The sequence below is a fragment of the Ochotona princeps genome, chromosome 25 (assembly GCF_030435755.1).
Source record: "Ochotona princeps isolate mOchPri1 chromosome 25, mOchPri1.hap1, whole genome shotgun sequence".
Lineage (NCBI taxonomy): Eukaryota > Metazoa > Chordata > Mammalia > Lagomorpha > Ochotonidae > Ochotona > Ochotona princeps.
The window spans coordinates 25,574,524-25,597,776 of NC_080856.1; the positions used below are offsets into that span (position 1 = coordinate 25,574,524).

The 23,253-nt window shown below is 45.7% G+C and overlaps 7 non-coding genes across 7 annotated transcripts; 1 reads left to right on the forward strand and 6 right to left on the reverse strand.

The window, feature by feature from the left end:
- The first annotated feature begins 11,223 nt into the window (after positions 1-11,223).
- Positions 11,224-11,296, forward strand: TRNAC-GCA (transfer RNA cysteine (anticodon GCA)). Its single transcript has one exon. It is a non-coding gene; the product is annotated as a tRNA-Cys (tRNA).
- A 1,608-nt stretch (positions 11,297-12,904) lies between these two features.
- Positions 12,905-12,976, reverse strand: TRNAC-GCA (transfer RNA cysteine (anticodon GCA)). The gene has a single exon. It is a non-coding gene; the product is annotated as a tRNA-Cys (tRNA).
- Positions 12,977-14,761: 1,785 nt separating this feature from the next.
- Positions 14,762-14,833, reverse strand: TRNAC-GCA (transfer RNA cysteine (anticodon GCA)). The gene has a single exon. It is a non-coding gene; the product is annotated as a tRNA-Cys (tRNA).
- A 2,142-nt stretch (positions 14,834-16,975) lies between these two features.
- On the reverse strand, positions 16,976-17,047 carry TRNAC-GCA (transfer RNA cysteine (anticodon GCA)). Its single transcript has one exon. It is a non-coding gene; the product is annotated as a tRNA-Cys (tRNA).
- Positions 17,048-18,849: 1,802 nt separating this feature from the next.
- On the reverse strand, positions 18,850-18,921 carry TRNAC-GCA (transfer RNA cysteine (anticodon GCA)). The gene has a single exon. It is a non-coding gene; the product is annotated as a tRNA-Cys (tRNA).
- A 2,142-nt stretch (positions 18,922-21,063) lies between these two features.
- TRNAC-GCA (transfer RNA cysteine (anticodon GCA)) lies at positions 21,064-21,135 on the reverse strand. Its single transcript has one exon. It is a non-coding gene; the product is annotated as a tRNA-Cys (tRNA).
- Positions 21,136-22,968: 1,833 nt separating this feature from the next.
- Positions 22,969-23,040, reverse strand: TRNAC-GCA (transfer RNA cysteine (anticodon GCA)). Its single transcript has one exon. It is a non-coding gene; the product is annotated as a tRNA-Cys (tRNA).
- Between the last annotated feature and the right edge of the window lie 213 nt (positions 23,041-23,253).

The window sequence follows — 23,253 nt, forward strand, 5'->3', positions numbered from 1 at the left end:
CTCACAGGAATGAATATAGGAAGGGGGCATAGGGGGACCCAAGTGTCTGGGCTGATAAAGAGATTATTTGAATTAGTATTGAAATGACTATCTTGTCCTATTCTGGGAGCCCAGCCACAGCCTCCTCTTTCCTAGGTCTGGGAAGAGAAGCAGAAAGGAAATTCCCTTCACCTTGGTTGTCTTGGCAACACCCAAGATCTTGCTTTGCACAGCCAACACATCTGGCAGGCACAAACAGTGGACTGTGAGATGGGGTGCAGGAAGTGGGCACTGCCCCCTTCTTTAAGATCCTAGATACAGCCTCAAAGTGGGAGTAGCTCTGAGGGAAGCTTTATTGTGGTAGGTAGATACTGGGATGGTATCATTTCCTGTAGAATCTGCCTCCTTGGCAAATGGTTTTTAGAGTTTTAACAACCAGGATTAGGACACTATGCAGGTTAAGGAAAGCAGGAGGAGGAGGGTTCTGCCTGTAAAACAGTGTAGAAGGAGCCGATGGGCCGAGCTGCTCAAGCAGCATACATTTTCATACCTTGAATGTTAAAATAAAACAAAACAAAACCAAAATAACCAGGGTGGGTGTCAGTACCTGACTCACGCTGGGTTCTTGCAACTCTTCTTGTATGTGGTGGTCTAACTCTCTCTGAATACAATGCTTCAAGATAAGCTCTTTCGGAACAGCTTCTAAAATTCCAGCTCAAGGGATTCTCTGTGCTGCTTGCCCCCTTCCCAGCCCCCTTACTTAAACCACCCGCATCTACCCCATTCCCTGTGTCTAAGTTGTAGAACAGGCCTGAAAAGGTTAATGTGGAGACCAAGCAGTCTGACCTAAGCATCAGAGAGACCAGTTCTGCAAAGACTGGGGTGACACAGGTTGGGATTTGTGTGCCATGGTGGACCACAGGGAATATCCAGAGAGGCACAAGGAGACAAGAGCCTCAGGGGACGGGAGGAGCAAGGTGTATATGCTTATTGGACCCAAATGTCATTGGCCACCAGAGTCAGTAAGAACGGTGGCTGTCCAAGGTTGAACAGGCAGTGTGTGTGTGTGTGTGTGTGTGTGTGTGTGTGTGTGTGTATGTGCCTGCCAGGCTGTGGTTTTGGAAGAACCTTTTGGAATTTTGTTGTCAAGCAAGTGTGCGTGAGGACACTTCTCCTCATCCCTGTTTTGTGGCCTCCTGGTTGCATTTTGTGAAGAGTTTGACATAAGTGACCTCATTTGGTTTCTAACAATGTTCACATTCTGGACCCGGATGAAGGCAGGGGTGGAAATGGTTCATGCTTAAAAAAATAATTGAATTGGTTGTTCTGTAAATTGATACTCACAGGTTTCATATTTGGATTTTGGTAAACTAGCCATCCAGTTTTAATGGATGAATCAACAAGCTTCCTTCAAAAGTAAATGGTCCATTCTTCCATGAGAAAATGGCTAAAAATTTTAAATGCTTTCTGATTTTATTATGATTTAATTTTCAATAGATGATGCTATTTAAAAGCACTTTTAATATCAAAATGAGTTTTGGTTTTGACTTTGCCTTATAATTACAGAATATATTATGACTTATTTTTTAATTTTCTCAGACTTACTTTGGGTCAGATATGCAATAAATACTTTTTTTTTAAAAATGTTCTGTTTGCTTCAAAAGTGTGAGCATATTCTAATGCTGATTTAGGCCTCTAGTTATAACTATTAAAGCAAGTTGTTTGATCATGTTATTTTTGCCTTCTATGTCATAAACTGACTGGTTACTAAGAAAGATGTCCTAAAATCTCGCATCAAGATTATACATTTCAGTGTGGGTGTTTGGCATAGCAGTTAAGGCACTGCTTGAGACACCCACATCACATATTGGAGTGCTTAGGTCAAGTCTAGGCTCCTTCACCTCCAGTCCAGTTCCTGCCAGTGTGCACCCAGGCAACAAGCAGCTGGTGGCTCAAGCACTTAGGTCTCTAACATCCAGGAGGCCCAGATGGAGATCCAGGATCCTGGCTTTGGCCTGCCCCAGCTGCCCCAGGCATTTGGCGGGTGGCCAAGTGAGCCAGCAGATGGAAGAGCTCTCTCTCTCTCGCTCTCTCTTCCTTTCAAAAAGAGTGAAAATAAATTAAAAGACTTAAAGATTATACATTTGTTGGTTTCTCCCTGTATTGTCAGTTTGTCCTCTACATATTTGGAAACTGAGAACATTCAAATTCAGATTTGTAATATTTTCCGGAGAGTTGTTCCTGTTGTTACAGGAAGTATCATTCTTCATCCCTAATGATCCTTTTTTTGTGTAAAATAGAAGTTTTTTTTATGTTGATTTAGTTACATCAACTCTATTTTGACATATATGTAAGATATATCTATATCTCTATATCTATATCTATATCTGTATCTATATCTATATCTATATCTATATCTATATCTATATCTATATCTATATCTATATCGTATTATCTCTCCCTGTTTTCTCCTTGCGAAAGTTCTGTCTGACCTCTGTTGTCCTCCTTTATTCTTCCCTGTTTCTTTTAGTTACTCTTTCATTCTTGGTCATATGTAAGATTTATAATCTATTTCACTTCCAAATATCTTGTCAGCTTTGTTTACTCTGTTAATTAAATGATCACTCCTAGCGGTAGAATTTTTCATTTACATGAATCTGCTTTATCTTTTAAACAAAGGTGTGATGCTTGTGCTTCTGGTTCTGAAGCATCAGGGCTATTAACCACGTTTACTGTCCTTCAGGGCCAATCAAGAGACAGAAGCCACAAGGTAATTTACATACATTTTCATTTTGGCTGAGTTTCTTAAATCAGTAGGTTGCTTTTTCTCATCAACTTGGGAAAATGCTCAGCAATTACCCTTTCAAATATCGATTCTCCTGCTTTCTTACCTGATATGGGTTAGAACTTTTAACTCTCCCATTTGTTTCCTAGTTTACCTTTTTGCCCATTCTTTTTCTTTCTGTGACTCAGTTTAGGCATTCATCTGCTGCTTACTTTCTAATTCACTGATCTTGTGATCCAGTGTGCCTGTTGTTGTTAAATACATGTTAAAATTGTAATGTTAAATATTGTGTTTTTAGTTTCAGAATTTAATTTTTATTTTTAAAATATTTATCTATTTGGAGCCTGGCACAGTAGCCTAGTGGCTAAAGTTCTTGCCTTGCAAAAGCCAGGATCCCATATGAGCACCAGTTCATGTCCCAGCTGCCCTGCTTCCCATCCAGCTCCCTGTTTGTAGTCTGGGAAAGCAGTTGAGGATGGCCCAAAGCCTTGGGACTCTGCATCATGTAAGAGACCTGGAAGAAGCTCCTGGGTCCTGACTTCAGATTGGCTTAGCTCTGGCCATTGTGGCCACTTGGGGAGTGAATCAGTGGATGGAAGATCTTTATTTCTGTCTCTCATCCTCTCTGTATATCTGGCTTTCCAATAAAAAAAGAATAAAATAAATATTTATCCATTTTGAAATGAGAGAGAGATCTGCTGGTTCACTCTCCAGACGGCTGCAATGGCTGAGGCTGAGCTAGGACAAAGCCAGGAACTTTATCTGAGTCTTTCACATGGGTGACAAGGGCCCATGCACTTAGGCCACCATCCACTGCTTTACCTAGGCCTTTGGCATACAGTCGGACCAGGAGTGAAGCAGTTGATGTGTGAACAGCTGCAGTGAGATGCTGGCATTGCGGATGGTGGCCTAATCCACTGTACCCTAATGCCAGTTCCTGAAATAGGAAAAAATAGGAGGACAAACTGGGAGAAACCCTATGTGGCTAATGATTAGTTTACCCTTCTCCTAGGAAGAGATTTGATTCTTAACTACATGTTTGAATGAGTAAGCATCAATACGTCAACATTTGATTATCTGTTGTCATTATAAGTAAATTTTTTGTGTGATGTGTGTTTGTGTTTCTTAATTTGTTCATCTCTTCTACATTTTATATATGATATGCTTACTATGAGGTGTATTAGAAATCTATTTATGTTGGAAATGTATTTTCTAGTCAAAATCATTTTTTTAAATGTATTTAAAAGGCAGAGGTACAGGGAGAGAAGGAGAGACAGAAGAAGAGGGAGCAAGAGAGAGTGGCGAGAGAGACATGATGGTTTGGGTCCAACACGGGACTGATGAAGCCAAGAGAAAAAGCAGGGAGAGCAGTGAGTGACAGATGCCAGACAAAGCCCAAAGCGCGCCCGTTTGCAGAGGGCGAGAGCGAGGTAGACAGACTCTAGCGAGTGACTTTGGGAAGATAAAGCTTCAGTAGACGGAAAGGAGCAAGTGTGGTTCAGGCTAGAAGCAGCAATTCTCCAAACTGTTACCTTATGCTGGTTCTGAGGGGGGAGAGAGCTACAGAGCTGGTCAGAGAATGTTTCTGGAAGTCCTGTGACAGATCAATGGGGGAAGGACAGGGTAAGGTCAAATCCAGATGAAGATCTGCCTCCCTGAGATCAGTCAGCTCCCAGTGACTTACTAGAAATGATGAAAAGTTCAAAGCATATTGGATCACTGCGGGACTGCAGTGAAATGGTGTTCTCCAGTCAAGTCTGAAGAGGCAAGGGGACACTTGTCAGAGGCAGAGCTTTCGAGTCTGTCGAGTGTCCTGTCATCCAAGTCTGCGTGTCACCTGTTTGCCCTTTCCATGCTGCTCAGAGTCACTCTGCTCCAGTGTCGTAGCTCTCTCTGATTCCTACACCTGTCTGGCATGTCAGATGATCCAGCAAATGGAGAATTATAGGAGAAGGAAAGAGAAAGGAGGTAGCTCAGTCCCTGTCCCAGAGTATCTAGTGCAAAGAGCCCTCTACCATAGCTGTGGGTTGAAGCTGCCGCTTAGTCACTAACTGGGTATGTTTTCTTCGGGCATGATTTTTTTTAAGATTTATTTATTTTTATTCCAAAGTCAGATATACAATGAGGAGCAGAGACAGAGAGGAAGATCTTCCATCCGATGATTCACTCCCCAAGTGAGCCACAACGGCTGGTGCTGTGCCAATCCAAAGCCAGGAGCCAGGAACCTCCTCCATGTCTCCCACACGGGTGCAGGGTCCCAAAGCTTCGGGCCGTCCTCAACTGCTTTCCCAGGCCACCAGCAGGGAGCTGGAAGGGAAGTGGAGCTGCCGGGATTAGAACCAGCATCCATATGGGATCATGGGGCGTTCAAGGGGAGGACTTTAGCCACTAGGCCACTAGGCCATGCCGCTGGGCCCTGGGCATGATTTTAATTACTTGTTTTTAAGATTTATTATTTTTTTTTACTTCAAAGATTTGCAGGTAGAAGGAAAGAGAGAGAGAGAGGGAGAGAGGGAGAAAATATATTCCATTGACTGGTTAACTTCCCAAATGGCCACAATGGCCAGAGCTGAGCTGAGCTGAGCTGAAACCAGGAGCTAAGAGCTTCTTCCAGATTTCCCATGTGAGTTCAAGGGCCCAAGCACTTGAGCCATCCTCTGTTGCTTTCCCAGGTCATAAGCAAGGAGTTGGATCAGAAGTAGGGCAGCTAGGATAAGAGCCAAAGTCCAAATGGGATACTGGCACTGCAGGTGGAAGATTATCTTGTACACCATCATGCCACCCCCCAACCCTCATTTTTTTTTCCCAGATCCATACCATGGAAGTGAGCAGATGAGTAGGGCTAAACTTTGAGTCAAAGTTGTCTGGAGAGCCTGTTAGAAGCACATTTCATCCTTTATGTTCTGCTTCCAGAGAGTCTGATTTAGGAGGGGTTCTTGCTCTTTTCTGCCCACACCCACTCTCCCTAAATCCAAAGGATCTGTTGAGTCTTGCTTTTGTTAGTGAGTCTGGAAGACATTCTCCTGCAGACTTCAATGAGCTTTAGTACCAGTTTCCCAGCCAGAACTAGGGAAATAAGAATGCTGGTTATAAGTAAAGGTGACAGGTGTTTAGAAATGGGACCACAGGGCGTAGAAAGAATGGAATTTATCATGGTAGAATACCAAGTTCGTGTCTCAAGACAGTGATAATCAGAGTGTAGTCACGCAGGTTTGAAGACTTTATTGGACTTGTATAAGCAGCTGGGGGTTTAGCATTTGACTGCAGATCAAGAGGCCACTGGTTCAAATCCAGGTGCCCCCATTTTGTGCTTTTTACTCAATACAATACTGTAGCTCTGTGTACTGTATGCATTCAGCATGGTCAGAGCATCCCCACAAGGCCTCTCTGGAGAAATGCAGGGCATTCAAGGCTGAACCTATGCTCAGACTTCCTGGGTTGAACTCCCCCTACCCATCCCAGCCTCCTTAATTTCATGCCAGGAATTATGAGTTTAAAATGGCATGGGATTTGAGGCTACAAGATAGTGTGGGAGAAGAGGCTCTCAGAAATCTATGGGAGGCGCGTGCAGGGTAGGGACCAGCATAGGATCGGGGGCAATGAGACTGGCCAGGCAGCCCTGTGGTACTACTCTAGGGATTCTGATCTATCATTTGACAATAGGCACACACTCCAGATCCCCCAACCCCAAGCTGCAAAGGGTTTGAGAGACTGTCAAGGTTTAGGGGGACCACTGTTCTAAATGAGTCTCAAGGTACCCCAGGTATGAATAGTGAGGATTTCCAAAGCTGATGTGCTTGGCTGGGAAAAACGCAATGCTAAAGTCTTGGGAGCTTGAGGGAAGCTGTGGTGGGACTGTATGTTCCCTTCAGAGCAATGACTTGCAGTTGAGAAAGACAGAAGTAGGGATAGTAAACGCAAGCTTTCTTAAGTATGTTCCATGAGCAGACCAGTTGGGCCTAATTCGGGGCTTTAATCCCTGAAGTATAAGGGACACTGACTTGAGGCATGGCTGTGATGCTCATGATTGACAGTTCTGATTAACATGTGGACTTTGGGCTTTCTGTGCATGTGGCTATAAACTAGACTTTTCTGTTTGGGTGAGCTCCCATCCCATGAGCTCACTTTATCCACAGATTAAACTACAGAGTGGGCAGTCCTAGATGGGTCCCTTGGAGATCAGGGTATTTGGATTCACCCCTCCAAGAAAGTCTTGGAATCCATTTACACCAGGGGGTTGGCAGGCACCACTCACCAGATAAAACTCCGCTTTTCTTTCTCCCCTTCTCCACCTGTTCCCCCAAACTAGTTTACCAGTGCTTTGCTCAGCAATGCTATAGACTCAGGTGGCTGACAGGGGTGAGAGGATGTGGAGAAACAGAGCAGGGTGACAGAGTTGGTTTCTGCTACACAGTCTGTCCAGCGGCTACCACATAGTGAGAAGAAGTCACAGTGTTCAAGTGCAGGAGGTGACAAACACTCACGATATTATGTTTGCATTTCCTGACTAAGGTCAGAAAAGCAGATCAGGTCCTCCCAGGTTGCAGTTCAGGCTCTGAGTGTTGGGGTTCCAGACTCCAAGCCGAATTCCTTTATCAGGAGCCTGCACACCAGGAGGACAGAAGCACTGGTGAAAAGTCAGCAAGACCTGCGTCTTTCCTGCAGCCTTGGTGACCTCCGCCATCCGCCACACCGTGAATGTGGCTGAAAGGCCTAGCCATAACAGAAGCCAAATTTAACAGACATTTTGATCCCCTGATCTGGCATTCAGGGCTTGTGTCTATTCCTTCAGGTTGGCCTCTCAGGTTTAGGTCAAGTGAGAGGAAGGCAGGAGATGGAAGAATTCAGGCTTCCTCCTGGTGGCAGCATGGCTCTGGCCTTGGCTTCCAGGGTAAGAAAACTTACAGGCTGTGGGTGGCTCTTGGTGTCTGTGTCTTAACACCACATATTCATTCCTTGTTTGTCAGTCTCTTGTTCCCTTCTGTTTCAGTTCTAGTCTCATTGCCCAGTCTTTGTTCCCTTTAGTGTTAAGACACTGGGAAGGTGGCATGTGACAATGGTGTGTGTCCTACCTTCACCCTTGACCTCATAGCTTCAACCAACACAATGGTTAGAAGATAATTCCTTCAATGCAACTTTTAGAAACGTTTTACTGAAGCACTAACATCTCTGAAAACTCTTTCATCTCTTTAGAAGGTGTGAGGAACACGTGAAGTATAACTTATCGGGAACATAACAAGTAACTCATAGGCAACAGACTCGAAGCAGTATTAGACAATAGTAAAACTACAAAGACATACAGGTGGAATCAAGAGCGATCCTGACAACCTTTTCACAGGAGGTCATATGCACAGAGTGGGAGGGGCGTACCCCCAGAGTAAAGCAGGTGGACAGGAGGAGGCTTATATCCCAACCCTGAAGACTCTCGGGTCCTCACCAAGGACTATCAGTATGGGCACCAAGGACTACATCCCAACAGCCAAGGAGAACACGGGGAATTGGAGTGCCTTTGGAGGCCAAGAACTCTGAGGTCACCCAGTCCCATTTGGATCTACCACATGGGATGGAAGAAGCCCAAATCCTTCCTTGCATGATCCAAGGTCATCGGAACAGTAAGCCAAGAGCCCTGAGTGGTCTGCAGAAACAGAAGAACAGTAAACTTCCTTCAGGACTAGGGAGAGGAGCTTGCTCTGGTCGTTACTTAGTTCCAACTTTGGATCCCCACTCCATCTTGCAATGACCATCAGGGTCGCTCCGGAGCCCCGCCACTCAAAAAAAATTAGAATAGATAGACAGAGAAATACAAGGAAAGTGTAGAACCAGATGGGAAATAGTCAGCATGGATCCACATATACCTTACTAGGTAGGACACAAAGATTAGTTACTCCTCACTGGGTATTGAAGATTTCTCTGCACCTCAACTGTTGACAAATGCCTTGTTAGATTTATAAGCCAGTTTCGAGTATCCTAAAATCTGCCAAGTTCAGCAAAATTGTACTTCAATACTATAAACTGCTAAATGCTAAAATGAAAATAGACACGAGACAGCTGAATAGTACCCGATAGCCACTTTAAGGTGTATAGCAGCCGGTTCTGTGTATAAACAAAAAATGAAATGTCAATGAAGTAGTCACAGGAGGTGGTTAAGAACTTATGTGGTTTGGGCCTGGCGACATGGCCTAGTGGCTAAAGTCCTTGCCTTGAACGCCCTGGGATCCCTTATGGGCGCCGGTTCTAATCCCGGCAGCTCCACTTCCCATCCAGCTCCCTGCTGGTGGCCTGGGAAAGCAGTCGAGGACGGCCCAATGCATTGGGACCCTGCACCCGCGTGGGAGACATGGAAGAGCTTCCAGGTTCCCGGCATCGGATTGGCGCGCACCAGCCCGTTGTGGCTCACTTGGGGAGTGAAACATCGGATGGAAGATCTTCCTCTCTGTCTCTCCTCCTCTCTGTATATCCAGCTTTCCAATAATAATAAATCTTAAAAAAAAAAAAGAACTTATGTGGTTTTAACATATTGATTATTCAATACCATGTCAATTAATTCCATAATGTTGTAAATTGTTGTTGATGTTGTGCTGGGGCTTTCAATTGATCGGGATGATATCCTGCCAGCTCTACCATCAGACCAGAGATGGTATCCCCAAGAAACTGTTGAATTTATCTGGACAATAAGATGCTGGTCTCTATGCTTGGTATATGTTTGCAAAGAAAGAATCTGGACTTAATTTGATCTGTAATACTACAACAAGGTGGAGGAATCCACCATGGGGGGAAGGTATGGGGAGGGGTTGGGGGAATCCCAGAGCCTATGAAACTGTGTCACTTAATGCAACGTAATTGGGAAAAAAAAAAAAGAAATAAATAAAAAGAAAGAAAAAGAAAATTCTTGTAATTGGGTGTTGTCATAGACAAAAGATGTCATTGTTGAGCTGTGTCCTTCAATTTGAAGCAAGGGTGGAAGACTCTTAGAGAGTGGAAGAGGTTAGAAGATATTGCTGATCACCAGTGAGAGTGGTGGTCCCTCGAGCTGCTCCCCGTGGTCTGTTCTCAGGGAGTCCTGTGCCCCAACAGTGTCTAACTGTTTAGGTGACTTTCCATATTACAACCAGCACTGCAGAGCCCAAGTTCTCATAAGCACATCTTTGTACACTCATATGAGACAGAGCAAAAGTACACGTGTGAGTGTGTTGGTTGTCAAGTAGCTCCCAGAAAAGATGCACTCATTTCGATCTATCCCACCAGCCTTGGATAAAAATCTCCATCATGGACTTTTGAAGAATTATAATAATTTTTCACGTATGAGTGTATGTGAAAGGAAACCAATTTAGATAGGCCTGCTACTAAATTCTTACCTTTACAGAACAGGGGCTCACTGGCATGGTGGGGGATTGGAGCCCAGGTTGGAAGGAAAGCTTAGTGGACACACCAGGAGCTGGAATCAGACTTGGCCCTGCAGCTCTGGGAACTGGCATCCACAGGCTTGAAAGAACAGACCACAAATGTTAGCCCTGATGATTTGACCAGTGAGATATCTTGTCATTTTAATTTTCCTTCTTATATTTGTGTTTCTGGAATTTTCTCTAGATTTTTCAGTCAACAAGCTGTTTTTTTGTTTTTTTTTTTTTGAGCTTCTGTCATGTGCTTAGCCAGGCAGAACTGACATGAGACTTCTTTGCTTCTTCTCTCCCTACTCTTCTTCATTCCTCCCTTCCTTTCTCTTTTCATCTTTCTGTCACCATACCACATTTATCTTTGTAATAAGAATAACAGAATCTCATTCCTAACGGTGGTCTCTGCCACTGTCCTCCAAAAGCCTCTGGACTGCTGTGACTCACATCCATCAGAGGCTTAAGGTGTTCAAATGGATTTCTAAGTAGTATCAGCCCCCACAGATGTGTCTACCAGGGGACCAGGTACACATTCTTCTTCATGGGCTGTGCTACTCTAAGGTAGGGGCTGTGTCAGGAGAGGGAGAGACTGTGGGCCTGGTACTTATTCAATGTGACAAACTGCTGGTTAGGTCCCTCCTGGGGAGCTGGAGTTGCATCCCAAACTGGCATGGGTGCTGTAGCCTTTCTGGCCAAATACATGTGCTGTGGCCAAGTGGGTTTCCGGAGAGTCTGCCAAGGCTGCGGACTTTGCCACAGGGTAAGGAAAGAGGGTCAAAGAGAAGGTTGGGAAGAAACCAAAAACTCTAACCACTGGTTCTGCACAGGCAAGGTGTGGGGACCCCAGAAAGGTGTTGAGGAGGAAACTTAGGTCAGAGCAGAGGAGGCATCTGGGGTTCACTCCAGGCACAGGTGAGTGTCAGCTTGTAGCCAGAAAGAAACAATGTGCTGTGAGTTCAATCTTCTTTGTGCCAGAGACAGACAAGAAGCAGGTGGAAATTGCAGCTTGCTGAAGTGTATTGCAGGATCATGTGGATTAATCATACCAAACTCAAATTACATCAAAGGGGGGGTATGGCTCAGGGGTAGAGCATTTGACTGCAGATCAAGAGGTTCCCCGGTTCAAATCCAGGTGCCCCTTACACCAGGTTTTTATTCTCTGAAACAGTTTGTTGTTTTTTGACACGCACACACAACATGGAAATTCCTCTGAACAGAGAAGAGCAGTGGGTCGGGACCTTCAACTCAGGTGCACAGCTCAGCATCTTTCAGCCCCAGGTGAGCCCCACTACTCCGTCCCACTGTGCTGTGTCCCTCCCTGCCTAGGGGCAGGAGGTGGATGTTTGTGTTGTTGACTGTGCAGAGCCTTAACCTTCTTCTTCTACTTTAGGAACACCAAACAGTGTGAGTCTTGGTGAAAAACAGTCATGCAACCTGTCACAACCAACAACTGTGCAAAGTACTTCCACCCTGACTCCTGGTAGGGACCACGACTCACGTGTTGAAGTTGGAGTGAGCAACATACAGGGCAGGAAACTGATTGTGCTCTGCTAGATGGCTGCAGTAGGGTACAGAGAAGGCTGCAGAGGCCTCCAACAAGCACACTCAGCCATGACTATAGCTACAGTTCTGTAACGGGGGTTTCCTTGAACCTGCATCTCTCACCTTCCCTCTGGGACTTCAGTTCCTGACACTCTCATTGCAGCTGTTTTGTTGATTTCCATTAAACAAAGTCAGGTTCTGGTCAATTAGGAGCTTGCCTGGCTGAAGGGAAGAGCACCTAATTGCAGGTTGAGACTTCCAAGGTGCAAATCTGGTACAAGTTTGCATGTCTCCTTGTCATGTTAGATTTCAGCTAGAAATCAGGCCACTTCCTGGAAAGGCCTGTTTCACCAGGCCTGTTGGGGAAGAGCAGGTGCAGCCAGCAGACCCAATTGTGGGTGTTGCTTAGGGTTGGGGAAGAGCCAAAGATCAGCCACATAAAGTCCTAAATCTATTATTATTGAGGTGTATGTGATTGGGCATGCCACTTAATTATCACCTCTTTTCAAGAGTAAAGCATAAGGCCCAAAATTAAATTTACTGTTGCCAATTCTAACCTTTCATTGGAATCATCTAAGGAGCTTGTAAAAAAAAAAAAAAAAAAAAAAAAAAAAAAAGAACCAACTGCAAGAGTTCAAATTCATGACATCTGAGGAGACTTCATTTTCAGCCAAACCCATCCCATGTTTATAGCAACTCTCACACACATACATGAGATGATGTGATGGAAAGCCTAGCTACACACCAAGGTTTTAATTAATCCAAAGCCCTACCATGGAAATATGCTAGCTTTCCTGGTGATGTCTTCGGATTTAGATGGCCAGGTGTGGAACAGTCAAGCTTAGAAAGGATTATGAGGTCTTCATTACACAACACTAAGATGAGATTTTAAAGACACAAAAGTTTCCAATCCAGTCCCTATTTTATGTTCTTAGTATAACTGATTTTAAAATAAGAGCCCAAAATCTTTCCAATGCTGGAACACATGATTATGATTTCGCATGGAGCACAGGAATGAAGTTAGAGGTGTTAGGTCAGTCCCAGCGATGTACTCCTTAAAATTAGTCATGTGGGGATGCACAGAATCCAGCTGTTCCACAATCCCTGTAGATCAGTGAGTTGTTTTTGCTGCCTCCTCATCCAATCCCTAGCACTGGAATAACACACTACCCAGAACACACTAAAATGATTAAAAATGAGACAACGTAGGGGGCACCTGGATTTGAACCAGGGACCTCTTGATCTGCAGTCAAATGCTCTACCCCTGAGCTATACCCCCATACCACCACACTCACCTGGTGCATACTTTTCACCTGTGGAGCAGTACGCAGCACTGTAAACTTAAATTATAGCTGCCTGTCAACACTGACCTTCAGGAAACTCAGAGACATGAGTCATAGTCAAACAGCCTCCATCAGCTCTCAAGCGTTCTAGATCTGTCTGGGCTGGGGGCACCAGTGAGGAAAAAGGATCTGCAGGTGTCACATTTCCTTGATACACTTCACCTAAGAGCTGGCTATGGATTTTGGAAAGTATCTGCACATTCCTGCATGAAACCCAGCCTATGCATCTTCTCCCTTGTGAAGACAGGATGCACTGTCACTCAGATGGTGTCAAAACCTCCCACAATTGGAGCTTTATAGGACCAGCATCGCAGACTCCCTGCCTCCCATGCTCTCTGCCACACCAGGCTTTCACCCTACGAGGTTGAACCAGGTGTGTGAGAGAATCTGGCCTGGGCAAAAGCAGTATTCCAGAGGGAAATGTCCACTTCCCTGGAGGACATGGGGCCATGCTCTGTCTCTCCAGGTCTGGTCACTGTTCCGTGCAGCAGACCGCTGTGGTGAGAAGCACAGGGGACAGTGAAAGCTTAGGGACACCAGCTCCCGTTCATTCCTGGGAGTCTGCCGTATCTACAACTATGTGCTGGAGTGTAGAAAAAGTTCAGAAACACTCTGTATCGCACCCCCAGACTTTGCCATGACAATACAGTACAGTTGGTCAGACAAGGCACAGACTACTTTAGAAGTATCAAAAATCATCATAGGAGACCTATGTATGCATCACCATTTTTTTAATTAAATGAACTCTCTGAGTTGAAGTTTAGTATTCTTGAAAAGGTTTAGCTTATTTCTTATTCAGGTACTGGCAAGAAAAAAATCTTGTATGTTTATTCTTTTTGGTTCTTCTCCCTCTCTTTGTCTCTCTCTCTCTCTCTCTCTCTCTCTTTCTCTCTCTGGCTCTCTCTCTGTGTGTTTTTTAATAGATGTTACAGTTCCATAGGCTCTGGGAATTCCAATCCATCTTCCCAAACCTCCTCCCCACCATTGTTTTCCCCTCTAGGATTACAATCAGTGGTCCTTCCTCAACAGTCCTAAGCCCATCATTCTGCTTCTAAGGAGGGTTTCCCAACATTGCAGGTGTGTATAATATCAATTCAAGCACTTTTATATGCCCTTCCACCTTTCCTATGTTGCCCTCCTATCGCCCCCTAACTTGTCACAGTAGTATAGTTTCTCAATGTATCATGGCTTGGCACATATACACAGAGGAAGAAATCTAGTATCATACTGCCAAGTTATGCTTGTGTTGCTACGGGCTTCCTACCTTTTTTTAGGACTAGGGTTGTAACTTGTTTCTAGTTGAAAGACAGAATCATAGATGGAGAAACAGAGATCTCTTCCATCCATTGGTTCACTACCTCGATGCCCACCATGGTCAGATGTGCTGATTGAAGAAGGAGCCAGGAGCCTCCTCTAGGCCTGTCTCACGGGTGCACGGACCCAAGGACGCTGGTCACCCTCTGCCGCTTTCCCAGGCCATAAGCAGAGAGAGCTGGATGGGAAGTAGAGCAGCCAGAATGAAATGCTCTCATATAGGAGGGATGGGAGCAGAGATGCCAACTGGAGTATCAGCACAGGAAGAGATGGGAGAGTATCTACAAGATCACAGGACAGAGAGGCTGCAGCAAGAGCTTCTGATCTGGGTATGAATATAATTTGAGTGGGTGACAGGGAGATGGGAACCTAGGCTATGGATTCTGTCAAAGGAAAAAGCAAGGTGAAGGGGGCACCCGGATTTGAACCGGGGACCTCTTGATCTGCAGTCAAATGCTCTACCCCTGAGCTATACCCCCATGCCCCAGAGACTCTCTAATACGCACATAAAACTTCAGACTCACACACAACACGCCTACAACACCTTTGATCTTCCTCATCATTTCAAGACAGTAGGGAAGAGCACCAGTGGATTCCTTCATGAGCCCACTCCTCAAAGGCACTTCCGGGCTTCCTCAGCAGTCCTAACCCTACCCCCAGCTCACCTGCCTACATGTCTCCCACCCTGCCTCACTCTGTGTCACATGGGCAGCTGGGAGAAGCACTCACATTGACTTTGAAGTGCCTATAGCATTTACATGCCTGAGTTCCTCGTGTGACACACAACAGAAGAGCAGCTAGAAGACATTCTGCCCAACCTCTGGAGGCACATGCAGTGCCTGCAGCTGAAGACCCCTTCCCAGTCTATGAATCTTTGCTTTAAACCCCAAGGGTGGCAGCTCGGGGAGACGTGGTGACTTGCCAGGCCCTGACTGACACGGGGGAGTAGTTTGGGATGGCATCATGCAGACAACGTGGCGTGAAGATGCACAGGGCCACTAGATTTGGGCCAGCGAGGGCAGGGAACTATGGGAAAATGCTTCACTGTGAGTTGCACTTTGATCCCCAGGAAGCAAATTTTGTGCATGGTAAATACATTGTCTCCTTATCAAAAGAATACTGTGGAGCTATTTTATCAATAGCTTTAGAAGTTTGTGTAATAGAAACTCCCATCTTTACTATTTCCCTCCTACCACCAGACCAAATCACTGTGCACCATTTTAGCTTGTTCTTCTAGCGTTTTTACCTTTATGACATTAAATATATTATTCATACGTCATAGTGCGCCATGTCTCATTTGGTCAGGTTTGGATATCCTTAACTTATTTACATCCGAGATGAAGATTGCCACTCATGTGCCTTCTTCCATTCTCTTTCTTCAGTTTATTTACATCTCAGTGTTTGGTTCAATTGTCATTATGTGTGTATCATCCTGACTACTACTAGCGTTCATGGCTGATTTCCATCGTGTAAAGTAAAACTGGGCATTCTAAGAAAACCCTTTGTTTTTCCTGAAGTTAGTGTTTGCCTTGGGTTTTCAACTGCTTTGTTCTCTTTAAGTGGCTGAGATGTACTTCAGTCTTTCCAAAAAGATTTAGAGCATTGATTTGAAAAACAGAATTACACGTAGAGAAAAGCAGAGACAGAGGGATGTAAGGAGAAGAGATCGAGTGTGGGGAGACAGCAACCAAGAGGTGGGGGTGGGGAGTCAGGATTAAGTCAGCCATTGGTTTATTCCCTTGAGGGTTTCAATGGCTGGCTGGGCCAGAATGAATCAGGGACAAGCACATCCATAGAGGTCTCCTCCATAGGTGGGAGGGACACAGGTAGCTTGGATTTCTTCCACTGCTTTGCCCCAGCCGTTTTAAGAAGTTGGATGTGAAGTAGAGGAGCTGGGAAATGAACCAGTGGCCATATTCAATGCCAGTGTCACAACTGGTGGCTATATCCACTAGGCCTCAAGCCCCAACCCCAACAGGATATTTTGATATTTCCTACTGTCCTTTGATGTAAACAAGGAGTGACTCGCAAACCTAAGTCCCCAGCATACTGCTCAGCGCCTCCGGAAAAGCTGATGTTTGGTGACTCAGTAACAGAAACTCAACACTCCAGTTTCCTTTGGGTCTTCACCTCTAAGCTGTGCTTGTCTGTTAACACAACTTCATTCATGTGAAGCCCATGCGCCCTACAGCTGAGCCACCAATAAGGATCCAGTAATTCAACAACACAACGCATCACTCAGTAGGCAGCACAAGCCCACACCAAACACCAGGGGTCCTTGTTCCATATAAGCTTGACTGTGTGGTGTGGAGAGGCTTCAAGCAGGAGCTGTAAAAGGAGGTGGGAAGCGCTATGTCAGAAGAGTAGCTTCAGAGACCTGCTGTGTATGCACTGTCCCAACCAGGTGAGACTCTCAGGCAGGGCAGCCCAGGGAACTCTGGGTGATTGCAATGGCCTTAAGGAGAAGGGCTCCATATCCACTGGGCAGGATATGGAGCCCTCAGAGAGAGGTTCTTGGGTAGTTTCCGCAAACTCAGACCAATGGAACTCTGACAACCTCAGTGAGGCTCCAGCTGAGAGAGCCACATAAAGTGTCCACCTACCAAAATCAGATGCAAATAAGGGGGCACCTGGATTTGAACCAGGGACCTCTTGATCTGCAGTCAAATGCTCTACCCCTGAGCTATACCCCCATACCACCACACTCACCTGGTGCATACTTTTCACCTGTGGAGCAGTACGCAGCACTGTAAACTTAAATTATAGCTGCCTGTCAACACTGACCTTCAGGAAACTCAGAGACATGAGTCATAGTCAAACAGCCTCCATCAGCTCTCAAGTGTTCTAGATCTGTCTGGGCTGGGGGCACCAGTGAGGAAAAAGGATCTGCAGGTGTCACATTTCTTCGATACACTTCACCTAAGAGCTGGCTATGGATTTTGGAAAGTATCTGCACATTCCTGCATGAAACCCAGCCTATGCATCTTCTCCCTTGTGAAGACAGGATGCACTGTCACTCAGATGGTGTCAAAACCTCCCACAATTGGAGCTTTATAGGACCAGCATCGCAGACTCCCTGCCTCCCATGCTCTCTGCCACACCAGGCTTTCACCCTACGAGGTTGAATCAGGTGTGTGAGAGAATCTGGCCTGGGCGAAAGCAGTATTCCAGAGGGAAATGTCCACTTCCCTGGAGGACATGGGGCTGTGCTCTGTCTCTCCAGGTCTGGTCACTGTTCCGTGCAGCAGACCGCTGTGGTGAGAAGCACAGGGAACAGTGAAAGCTTAGGGACACCAGCTCCCGTTCATTCCTGGGAGTCTGCCGTATCTACAAATATGTGCTGGAGTGTAGAAAAAGTTCAGAAACACTCTGTATCGCACCCCCAGACTTTGCCATGACAATACAGTACAGTTGGTCAGACAAGGCACAGACTACTTTAGAAGTATCAAAAATCATCATAGGAGACCTATGTATGCACCACCATTTTTTTAATTAAATGAACTCTCTGAGTTGAAGTTTAGTATTCTTGAAAAGGTTTAGTTAATTTATTTCTTATTCAGGTAATGGCAAGAAAAAAACCTTGTATGTTTATTCTTTTTTTTTCTTCTCTCTGTCTTTGTTTCTCTCTCTCTCTCTCTTTCTCTCTCTCTCTCTCTGTCTCTGTCTGTCTCTCTCTCTGTGTGTGTGTTTTTTAATAGATGTTACAGTTCCATAGGCTCTGGGAATTCCAATCCATCTTCCCAAACCTCCTCCCCACCATTGTTTTCCCCTCTAGGATTACAATCAGTGGTCCTTCCTCAACAGTCCTAAGCCCATCATTCTGCTTCTAAGGAGGGTTTCCCAACATTGCAGGCGTGGATAATATCAACTCAAGCACTTTTATATGCCCTTCCACCTTTCCTATGTTGCCCTCCTATCGCCCCCTAACTTGTCACAGTAGTATAGTTTCTCAATGTATCATGGCTTGACACATATACACAGAGGAAGAAATCTAGTATCATACTGCCAAGTTATGCTTGTGTTGCTACGGGCTTCCTACCTTTTTTTAGGACTAGGGTTGTAACTTGTTTCTAGTTGAAAGACAGAATCATAGATGGAGAAACAGAGATCTCTTCCATCCATTGGTTCACTACCTCGATGCCCACCATGGTCAGACGTGCTGATTGAAGAAGGAGCCAGGAGCCTCCTCTAGGCCTGTCTCATGGGTGCACGGACCCAAGGACGCTGGTCACCCTCTGCCGCTTTCCCAGACCATAAGCAGAGAGAGCTGGATGGGAAGTAGAGCAGCCAGAATGAAATGCTCTCATATAGGAGGGATGAGAGCAGAGATGCCAACTGGAGTATCAGCACAGGAAGAGATGGGAGAGTATCTACAAGATCACAGGACAGAGAGGCTGCAGCAAGAGCTTCTGATCTGGGTGTGAATATAATTTGAGTGGGTGACAGGGAGATGGAACCTAGGCTATGGATTCTGTTAAAGGAAAAAGCAAGGTGAAGGGGGCACCCGGATTTGAACCGGGGACCTCTTGATCTGCAGTCAAATGCTCTACCCCTGAGCTATACCCCCATGCCCCAGAGACTCTCTAATACGCACATAAAACTTCAGACTCACACACAACACGCCTACAACACCTTTGATCTTCCTCATTATTTCAAGACAGTAGGGAAGAGCACCAGTGGATTCCTTCATGAGCCCACTCCACAAAGGCACTTCCGGGCTTCCTCAGCAGTCCTAGCCCTACCCCCAGCTCACCTGCCTACATGTCTCCCACCCTGCCTCACTCTGTGTCACATGGGCAGCTGGGAGAAGCACTCACATTGACTTTGAAGTGCCTATAGCATTTACATGCCTGAGTTCCTCGTGTGACACACAACAGAAGAGCAGCTAGAAGACATTCTGCCCAACCTCTGGAGGCACATGCAGTGCCTGCAGCTGAAGACCCCTTCCCAGTCTATGAATCTTTGCTTTAAACCCCAAGGGTGGCAGCTCGGGGAGACGTGGTGACTTGCCAGGCCCTGACTGACACGGGGGAGTAGTTTGGGATGGCATCATGCAGACAACGTGGCGTGAAGATGCACAGGGCCACTAGATTTGGGCCAGCCAGGGTAGGGAACAATGGGAAAATGCTTCACTGTGAGTTGCACTTTGATCCCCAGGAAGCAAATTTTGTGCATGGTAAATACATTGTCTCCTTATCAAAAGAATACTGTGGAGCTATTTTATCAATAGCTTTAGAAGTTTGTGTAATAGAAACTCCCATCTTTACTATTTCCCTCCTACCACCAGACCAAATCACTGTGCACCGTTTTAGCTTGTTCTTCTAGCGTTTTTACCTTTATGACATTAAATATATTACTAATACGTCATAGTGAGCCATGTCTCATTTGGTCAGGTTTGGATATCCTTAACTTATTTACATCTGAGATGAAGATTGCCACTCATGTGCCTTCTTCCATTCTCTTTCTTCAGTTTATTTACATCTCAGTGTTTGGTTCAATTGTCATTATGTGTGTATCATCCTGACTACTACTAGCGTTCATGGCTGATTTCCATCGTGTAAAGTAAAACTGGTCATTCTAAAAAAACCCTTTGTTTTTCCTGAAGTTAGTGTTTGCCTTGGGTTTTCAACTGCTTTGTTCTCTTTAAGTGGCTGAGATGTACTTCAGTCTTTCCAAAAAGATTTAGAGCATTGATTTGAAAAACAGAATTACACGTAGAGAAAAGCAGAGACAGAGGGATGTAAGGAGAAGAGATCGAGTGTGGGGAGACAGCAACCAAGAGGTGGGGGTGGGGAGTCAGGATTAAGTCAGCCATTGGTTTATTCCCTTGAGGGTTTCAATGGCTGGCTGGGCCAGAATGAATCAGGGACAAGCACATCCATAGAGGTCTCCTCCATAGGTGGGAGGGACACAGGTAGCTTGGATTTCTTCCACTGCTTTGCCCCAGCCGTTTTAAGAAGTTGGATGTGAAGTAGAGGAGCTGGGAAATGAACCAGTGGCCATATTCAATGCCAGTGTCACAACTGGTGGCTATATCCACTAGGCCTCAAGCCCCAACCCCAACAGGATATTTTGATATTTCCTACTGTCCTTTGATGTAAACAAGGAGTGACTCGCAAACCTAAGTCCCCAGCATACTGCTCAGCGCCTCCGGAAAAGCTGATGTTTGGTGACTCAGTAACAGAAACTCAACACTCCAGTTTCCTTTGGGTCTTCACCTCTAAGCTGTGCTTGTCTGTTAACACAACTTCATTCATGTGAAGCCCATGCGCCCTACAGCTGAGCCACCAATAAGGATCCAGTAATTCAACAACACAACGCATCACTCAGTAGGCAGCACAAGCCCACACCAAACACCAGGGGTCCTTGTTCCATATAAGCTTGACTGTGTGGTGTGGAGAGGCTTCAAGCAGGAGCTGTAAAAGGAGGTGGGAAGCGCTATGTCAGAAGAGTAGCTTCAGAGACCTGCTGTGTATGCACTGTCCCAACCAGGTGAGACTCTCAGGCAGGGCAGCCCAGGGAACTCTGGGTGATTGCAATGGCCTTAAGGAGAAGGGCTCCATATCCACTGGGCAGGATATGGAGCCCTCAGAGAGAGGTTCTTGGGTAGTTTCTGCAAACTCAGACCAATGGAACTCTGACAACCTCAGTGAGGCTCCAGCTGAGAGAGCCACATAAAGTGTCCACCTACCAAAATCAGATGCAAATAAGGGGGCACCTGGATTTGAACCAGGGACCTCTTGATCTGCAGTCAAATGCTCTACCCCTGAGCTATAACCCCGTGCCACCACACTCACCTGGTGCATACTTTTCACCTGTGGAGCAGTACGCAGCACTGTAAACTTAAATTATAGCTGCCTGTCAACACTGACCTTCAGGAAACTCAGAGACATGAGTCATAGTCAAACAGCCTCCATCAGCTCTCAAGTGTTCTAGATCTGTCTGGGCTGGGGGCACCAGTGAGGAAAAAGGATCTGCAGGTGTCACATTTCCTCGATACACTTCACCTAAGAGCTGGCTATGGATTTTGGAAAGTATCTGCACATTCCTGCATGAAACCCAGCCTATGCATCTTCTCCCTTGTGAAGACAGGATGCACTGTCACTCAGATGGTGTCAAAACCTCCCACAATTGGAGCTTTATAGGACCAGCATCGCAGACTCCCTGCCTCCCATGCTCTCTGCCACACCAGGCTTTCACCCTACGAGGTTGAATCAGGTGTGTGAGAGAATCTGGCCTGGGCAAAAGCAGTATTCCAGAGGGAAATGTCCACTTCCCTGGAGGACATGGGGCTGTGCTCTGTCTCTCCAGGTCTGGTCACTGTTCCGTGCAGCAGACCGCTGTGGTGAGAAGCACAGGGACACCAGCTCCCGTTCATTCCTGGGAGTCTGCCGTATCTACAACTATGTGCTGGAGTGTAGAAAAAGTTCAGAAACACTCTGTATCGCACCCCCAGACTTTGCCATGACAATACAGTACAGTTGGTCAGACAAGGTACAGACTACTTCAGAAGTATCAAAAATCATCATAGGAGACCTATGTATGCATCACCATTTTTTTAATTAAATGAACTCTCTGAGTTGAAGTTTAGTATTCTTGAAAAGGTTTAGTTAATTTATTTCTTATTCAGGTACTGGCAAGAAAAAAACCTTGTATGTTTATTCTTTTTTGTTCTCTCTCTCTCTCTCTCTCTCTCTCACTCTCTCTATCTCACTCTCTCTCTTTCTCTCTCTGTCTCTGTGTCTCTGTCTGTCTCTCTCTCTGTGTGTGTGTTTTTTAATAGATGTTACAGTTCCATAGGCTCTGGGAATTCCAATCCATCTTCCCAAACCTCCTCCCCACCACTGATTTTCCCTCTAGGATTACAATCAGTGGTCCTTCCTCAACAGTCCTAAGCCCATCATTGTGCTACTAAGGAGGGTTTCCCAACATTGCAGGCGTGGATAATATCAATTCAGGCATTAGGATACATCTTTTGATGTGTAGGCGTCCTTCCCTCCCATTACCCTTCCACCGTTCCCACGTTGCCCTCCTATAGCCCCCTAACTTGTCACAGTAGTATAGTTTCTCAATGTATCATGGCTTGACACATATACACAGAGGAAGAAATCTAGTATCATACTGCCAAGTTATGCTTGTGTTGCTACGGGCTTCCTACCTTTTTTTAGGACTAGGGTTGTAACTTGTTTCTAGTTGAAAGACAGAATCATAGATGGAGAAACAAAGATCTCTTCCATCCATTGGTTCACTACCTCGATGCCCACCATGGTCAGACGTGCTGATTGAAGAAGGAGCCAGGAGCCTCCTCTAGGCCTGTCTCACGGGTGCACGGACCCAAGGACGCTGGTCACCCTCTGCCGCTTTCCCAGGCCATAAGCAGAGAGAGCTGGATGGGAAGTAGAGCAGCCAGAATGAAATGCTCTCATATAGGAGGGATGAGAGCAGAGATGCCAACTGGAGTATCAGCACAGGAAGAGATGGGAGAGTATCTACAAGATCACAGGACAGAGAGGCTGCAGCAAGAGCTTCTGATCTGGGTATGAATATAATTTGAGTGGGTGACAGGGAGATGGAACCTAGGCTATGGATTCTGTCAAAGGAAAAAGCAAGGTGAAGGGGGCACCCGGATTTGAACCGGGGACCTCTTGATCTGCAGTCAAATGCTCTACCCCTGAGCTATACCCCCATACCCCAGAGACTCTCTAATACGCACATAAAACTTCAGACTCACACACAACACGCCTACAACACCTTTGATCTTCCTCATCATTTCAAGACAGTAGGGAAGAGCACCAGTGGATTCCTTCATGAGCCCACTCCACAAAGGCACTTCCGGGCTTCCTCAGCAGTCCTAACCCTACCCCCAGCTCACCTGCCTACATGTCTCCCACCCTGCCTC